Raw genomic sequence first — 7,505 nt, forward strand, 5'->3', positions numbered from 1 at the left:
TGTGTGGCTTCTTCTACCTTCTCTGTTAGCTCCTGAAGTTCCCCTTGGTGGGTGGATTTCATTACCTCTATTGTGCACTTCATCCCCTCTATTGTGCATTTAATCTCCTCTATCATTGCATCCTTATTCTGGGTTGCTTCCCTTAGCTCCTGTATTACTGTGAGCAGACTTCTGGAGATTTCCCTCTGTGGCAGATCTGTATCTGTTTTTTTCTATGAGAGACATTAGTTCTTCTACTATGTCTCATTTCTCTGGGGTTTTTTTTTTGTTGGTAGTGATGTGGTCTGTTGATTTTTTCTTGATCCTTTCATAAGGCCGCATGCTTCTGGAAGGCCAGGGTAACCTTATCTGTGTTACTGTTAAGGATTCTTTCAAGCGACTGCCTATGACCTACTATAAGGATGGGTCAGACTGCTGTGTATGCCGAGTTCCCGGATGGCTTAATGACCCGCCATGGTGAGATGTTTGAGCAGCTGAAGTGGGGGCTGGAGCCTCAGTGAGTGCTCTGAGGCTGCTTTGACCTGGTTTGAATGGGGTACCCTTAGCAGCTCTTTTTTTGTTTATTAATAAAAAATAATTTAAAAGGTTAAAAATTAAAAAAATAATTTTTAACAAAATTTTTGGCAGAAGAAGTAAACGGAGAGAGGAAGAAGGAGAATCTGTCAAAGAGGAGAGAAAATCGGTGATAATAGAAGTGGAAGGAGAAAAAGGAGAAGGAAACCCTATGGAAAAGGGGCAGAAGAGAAGTACTAGCAATAATGAAAAAGGAGGAAGAGAGAAGAGGCAACACAGAAAGTAAAAGGAGAAAACCCAGCGCGAGATAAAAGATGTATAGATGTATATATCTAAATTTTTCCCTTTCCCCTCTAAGCTTTAGTGATGTCTGATAGAATGTGGAGGTGGGGGAGGCATCACTGTCACGGCAGGTGGTGCTGATCTGGGCTCAGGTGCTGGGCTATGTCAGGAGGAAAATACTCTTCAGATCAGCAGGCCCTCCCAGGTCCCTGCAGGCCTGTAGAGTTGAGCCTGTGGCAGAGGCTACACAGGCGGGAACAGCTCCCAAGGGTGGGCCTCCTGCACTGGCTGGAAAGTACTAAGGCCGCTACTGGTGCTCAGAGAGGCATAGGCCACAGCACCCGCCTCCTATGCCTGATGGGAAGGGCTGGGCAGGCTGAGGAGTTGGCACTGAGGACCCCACACGGCCCCTCTGTGGTGAGAGCTGGCTGGAGTACACAGACGGCTCCAGCAGGGACTGAAAAGCCATGTCCCAGGCTCCCCTACAGGCGGAACGTTTATTGCTTAATCTACTGGGATTGTGAGTGGTGCAGGCTGGCTCTGCAGCATCGTGGTCCAAGCTGGAAAGGTCAGCGGTGGCTCTGGCGGGAAACTGCGGGGTACAATGGCGCTTGTCCTTTGCCCAGATTCAGAGCTCGGAGCCACTGACTGCTGGAATCCCTGCAGCGTACAGAGGGCGGGGGACGCAATGTATCTCCCACAGGAGTGCAGAACTCTGCCACTTGTACTCCCCATAGGCAGGGGCACCCTGGCTCTGGGAGGGCCGCCCTCAGCAGGCAGACTGAGTGCGCCCCGGACCGCGGCCAAAGGTCTCCCAGGCCAGCCCGCAGTGGCCCCGGGAGAAATGCAGGGTCAGAGATAGCAGTGGTCGGGCTGTGGCTCACGCCTGCAGGAAGTACTCAGTGCAGGTTCCTGGCCAGGAGTGGAGCCCGCGCTAAGCTGACGGGGGTGGGCGGCTGGGCAAACGGAGTGCCAGTGGAGAGGTCCCAGGCAGCGGTGTGGTTGGATGATCCCCCGTGGGGGTCTCCAGGCAGCTCGTAGGTCAGTTACCCGGGTCGTGCATGAATGGAGGGAAGGACGTGGGCCCAAGGGCAGATCACTGCCAGGAGGGGAGAGGGGAACCACAGGAAAGGGAAGCTTCTCTCCTAGTGGGGTCCCCTGAGTGGGCAGCTGGTGTAGGGGGATCGCGGGACCTGCTGTGCGTATCTCTGCAGGGCAGGTGAGCGACTGTGGGCTCGGGGTTCTGGTCTGGGAATGGAATGGGGCTGAGGCTAGTCGCCCCCGCGATGGCGGCAGCCTAGTGACAGGAGATGTCCTATGAATCTGTATCACCCAGGCCCCGGCTCAGGACAAATGCGTGGGGTGGGGTTGGGGTGCTGTCTCAGTGGGATATTTCACTCAGCAGACTCCTGCTGCTCAGCTCCCTGGACACCAAATCCACTTTATTCAAAAGAGATCTCAGAGTATCCGGGTCCCCTGGTCGGCCATCTTTTTCACGATGGCCTTTTCTTTAAGGCTGCTCCTGCTCATGGGTTCCAAATTCCTTCCAGCCATATTTTTTGTTACGTCTTGATCCATCCAGCCTTTAAAATGTGCACACACAGTAATTCTCGGTGGGAACTTTAACTTTTTAGGGAAGGTCTTTCTTTAAAAAAAAAAAATGACAGGATGGAACTTAATTCCATTAGGTAAACATGATAGAACAGTTCTAAATGTGTGTTTTTCATTTCCTTCTGGTTTTTGAGAAAAATGTTTTTTTCTCCTAAATTTGTCACAGTTCTGTTGCTTGGAAGATCAAAAGTCATGGCAATTTCATCCATATTTCCAATATCTGCCACGTCATAATTATAAATCCTTCTTTGTTTTATAAATAATGACTGGAATGACATAATATATTTTTCAAGGTCTTGTGGCAGGTTCTGGGAAATCTTTGTTCTTTGTCTCAAACATAGTAGGCCAAACCTATTCATGAAACAGGTACACCATTCTGCTGACGCAGCAAATTTTTCAGTGCCTGGTTCTTTATATTTGTCGTCGTTAGCCATTTGTAAAGCGTGTATGCGGATTCCCATATGTGTTACACAGTAACCATTTTGAAGACACTTCAAACCCCATTTATGCAATTCAATCTCTAGAGCCCCATAAAAAGACGTTAAACCACAACGAGCTTTTGTAGCTTTTGGACTCTGTTCCAAGTCAGCCTTCATTTTCCACCACTCCCTCACTTGCTTTTTGTCAATGCAGAATTCCCTACTTGCAACACTGTTATTGCTCTCTTCTGCTCTTGACACAACCTTCATTTTGAAACCAGCTTCATACAACTGGTGTTTTTGTTTTAGTTCAAGAGTATCCATTTCTAATAGGAAAAAAATAAGACTTTGAAAAAGAACTTCCATGGTAACGCCTCCCCCATCCCCTGTGACCTGTTAGCTGGGAGGAGGGAAGGCGACCATGCAGGCGGGGGATGCAGGATGCGAATTAACACAGAGATCAGAGGGGAGAGAAGGAGCACAACCACACACACATCTATAAGGTTTATTTGGATGCAAAAACAGAACCAGAGACCCAATTAACGAAGTTTTAGAAGCAGGCTTTATTGAGAATCTTGCGGGCGGGTTCAGCAACTCAAGGTATTGAGCTATTGAAGCTGCGTTGGGAAAAAATCCTGGCGGCGTTTTTATGCCCACTGCTGACAGGCACAGCTCAGGAGGATCAAAGCTGGGGAGGATCTGCGCATACAGGTGCTTCAGAAGGGAGAAGGTCGTCAATCTTATCTATATGTCAGGGATGGATGGGGTGACCATATCTTCAGAAAACATTCTGGCTTTGAGAGGAGCTGGTTCCCAGAATTTGGGGTTGAACAGGGGAGGGGAGGTCGGTTAGGGGTCAGTCTTGAGAGCTAAGATGGAGGTGCAGGACTCAAAATGGAGTCTGTTGTGGCAAGACCGGTCATTTCACACTCTGCCCTATAGGAAAAGGGAAGAATTTAGTCCATTTATGTAATTGCTTCCTGCGGGTAGTGGGCAAAGACCAAGGGGAGGGGCTCTTCAGGCAGAGTACTGGGAGTTCCAGCTTGGCACAGAGTGGAGAGGTTTGTATTGCTGTAGCATCATCTGGTGGACTGCTATACAGTTGATTTCGTGGAGTCGACTCTGCAGGAGATGAATGAGACAAGGAGCAATTAAGAGCAAAATTATTACTAAAATTATGGGTCCTAGTATGGGGGCTAGGAAGGAGTACAGAGAAGAGTTCCACTGGGAAGAGGAGCCGTCTGTTCTGAATCTGGTGTTGTGCAGCTCACGGTTTAGCTTGTTGAGGGTCTGGACTCCGGTTTCCACAATTCCCAACTTATTGATGTAATAACAGCATTCCTCCTGGAGGAAGAGGCAGATTCCTTCTTTTTAAGCCATGATGAGGTCTAAAGTGCGGCGGTTCTGCAAGGCAACTTGGGCAACAGAGGTTATTTGTCTCTGCAGGGAGGCTAGAGTCTTGGCAGAGGCATCAACTGCCAGCTGGAAGCATGGGGATAACTTGCTTGCTGTGATGATAGAGTGTCCAAGGGCCCCACCGCTGAGTCCTACTACAACTGCTGTTGAGGCTAAGGAGATGCCCACTGGTATTGAGAGAAAAACTGCTCTTTTAGTATGGCGACTGTGTACCTGGATGTATTTCTCCCGGAACTCAGCCGGAGTGTATGTAGTGAGCTGCGGAACCAGAGTGATGGGCAGGCACAAAAGGGTAGAGGTAGAACTTTTTGTTTAAATGCTTAGTGAGTGTATAGTTGCACCTAAAGAAAAATCCTTCTGGGGCTGTTAGTAGTTTGGAGGGGATTTGGGTGATATTACATGCCTGTGTAGATGCATTGGAGTAGCAAAAGGGCACATGAGTGTTTTCTGGTTGGATGGCTAAGAAGGTTGCGGAGCAAGGACAAGCATGGAAGGTACGAAGCTAGCGGAGGGCAATCAGTTGCAGGAAAAGGCGAGAAAAGGAAGATTGTTCGTAGAGTATTTTGAAAGGACTGAGGCCGGACGGCTCCCAAGGGGCCGCGTGAAGAGCAAAGGGTAATAGGTGAGGCCAAGAAAGTTGCAGTTCTACGGAGAGTTTGGTGAGCTGTTGTTTTATGAGACCATTAGCTCACTAAACCTTACCAGAAGACTGGGGGTGGTAGACTGCGTGGAGTTTCCAGCACATTCCCAGTGAGGCGCTGCCTGCTGCACTTTAGATATGAAGCCTGGGCCATTGTCCGACTGGATTGAAGCAGGTTGGCCAAAACGAGGAATGATGTTTTGAAGAAGGTGAGCGGCGACTATGCTTTCACTTTCAGAGGAGGTGGGAAAGGCTTCGATCCATCCTGAAAATGTGTCAACCATAGTGAGGAGATATTTAAACCGCTTATGCTTTGTCAGGTGGGTAAAGTTTATCTGCCAGTCATGTCCCGGTAGGTGCCCTTCCATCTGGCGGTATTGTGTTGATCACAGTGTACTTGGGTGAAACATGGGGGTTAGAAACTTGTAGAGAGCTTTTGGCCCAATGTCTAGAGAATTGTGAATATTGGTGATGATTGTTTCCTCTTGTAACTTTGGGAGAATGAGTAAGTTATATTTGTATACCCACCGTTTTCATTGAGGAAGAGAGCAATATTGGGTGTTTTCCTGATCAGTGTAAGTGGGAGATAAAAAGCATACTGAGCTAGGAGAGGGAAAATTATTGGGTCAAGTCAGTAACAGGATTATGCCACGTGAATGCAAGCAGAAACTGAGAGCCTGGATGAATAGGAATAGTTAAAAAAGCATTTTTGAGATGCAGGACGGTAAAGTGGGTAGTGCTTTCAGGGATTTGGGAAACGAGAGTGTAGGGGTTAAGGACCACAGGGGTGATGGGGACCACTGCAGCATTGATTAGGCGGAGATCCTGCACGAGGTGGTATTGTCCATTAGGTTTCTGTACTGGCAAAACAGCGGTGTTACATGGTGAGTTTACAGGGGTGAGCAGACCTTGTTTCAATAATCTGTCTATTATGGGCTTTTTCCACTTTGCCTGAGGATTGTGGGTGGTATGTAGCGTGGAGTTTTCCCTCAATGCTAAGGGAAGTGGCGACCTGAAAAAAAGAGTAGCCAGTGGATTGATGATCCAAAGGCCAATTTTATTTCCAAAGTACAGCTTTGCATATTGTGGGATACATAAAGATTTCTCCCAAGCTGTCTCCCTCAAATATATGCCAGACAGCTGCTTGGGAATGACTATATGTGGAGGTCATCAGAAATAGGTCAGGGGTTATTCTCCCTGAGAACTATCAACCATCTAGAGCAAGTAGTTACCACTGTTTATCCCACAACAAATAGGGCCCACTCCCTTCTGATAAGGATAGTAGTTGTCTGTTTCCTTGTAGGAGACCCCAGAGAGGCCAAACCGGCCCAATGATGATCAAGGTTAGGTCGCCATCTTGGATCTAGGGTCCGCCCATCTTGTCACATGTATACCCCCAATCCCTCTTCCTATTGTGCGTATGTCCCTAGTGTATGGTCTTGGCACAAGAAACTTCATTTTGAATCAGGCCCTTCCATGTTGCTTCTTGAAACTTACCCCTCACCGACTTCCCCCGCCCTTCAGTAAACCACAAATGTCCAAAAGTTCGTGTTCTTACTAACAGGATACTTGCTCAGCTAGTTTGCCCAACTCCCACCCAATTCCCAGAAAATTTAATGACTGCTTCCCTTTTTTATAATCCCTTGTGTAGGCACTTTCCCCCCCCCTCCCACTGTGCCTGCCAGCCACGGGGATTTAAAATCACAGCTAAAGTTTCCCAATGCGCGGCTTCAATAACTCAATGCCCTGAGTTGCTGATCCCGCCCGCAAGCTTCTCCATAAAGCCTGCTTCTAAAACTTTGTTAATTGGATCTCTGGTTCTGTTTTGCACCCAAATAAACCTTACATTATGGTGCCGAGAACCCAGGATAGGTGTGTGGCTTCCCCCTCCTTTTGTGGTCCCCTGAGAGCCCCCCTATCTCCCCGAAATCTCCAGGACCTTCAGCGCTTGGACGCATTCAAAACCAACCTGCAGCTGCCCTGGTGAATTCCTTTTTCTTTCCACTTCCCTCTATTTATCCAAGCTTGGTTTCGGTTTTTGAGCTCCGCCAGAGTCTTCCTGTCCGAGACGCGGCCGGGCCGGGAATTCTCCTTCCGTTGGCCCCAGGAGCCTTGGGGAATGATTGTTCTTGAGATGGCTTGGCAATCCCTTCCCCACATCTTTCACTGCTGTCCCAGCCAGGACTCACTTAGGGACGCCTGGGTGACTCCTGCCTGGTCCTGTTCACCAGGAAAACCGAAACCTTGTTTCTTCTCACTCCCTCTCCCTCTTTCCGTGTGGCCTTTTACCTAATGCACTGGCATCCACTTTCCTACAGTCCCACCACTGACAGGACTGTTGGCAATAGGCCTCATGGCAGCTGTCCCCTCCAGACTGGACTAATTCATAGAGTTAGCCTAGAACTCTTTTACCCGACTGTGTGTTTCCTATTCACACCTCTGCAGTGTATGTAAGCTGAATCTCTTTATCTCACTCTCACCATGGGCACCAGGCCGTCCAAAATTGACCCATTGACTCCACTGGGCTGTCTCTTAAAAAACTTCTCCAGCCTGGGATACACCCAGACCTTGCAAAAGAAAAAACTTGTTTTTCTTTCCCAAGTTGCCTGGCCCAAGTATCAGCT

Source organism: Tenrec ecaudatus, chromosome 9 (assembly GCF_050624435.1).
Source record: "Tenrec ecaudatus isolate mTenEca1 chromosome 9, mTenEca1.hap1, whole genome shotgun sequence".
NCBI lineage: Eukaryota > Metazoa > Chordata > Mammalia > Afrosoricida > Tenrecidae > Tenrec > Tenrec ecaudatus.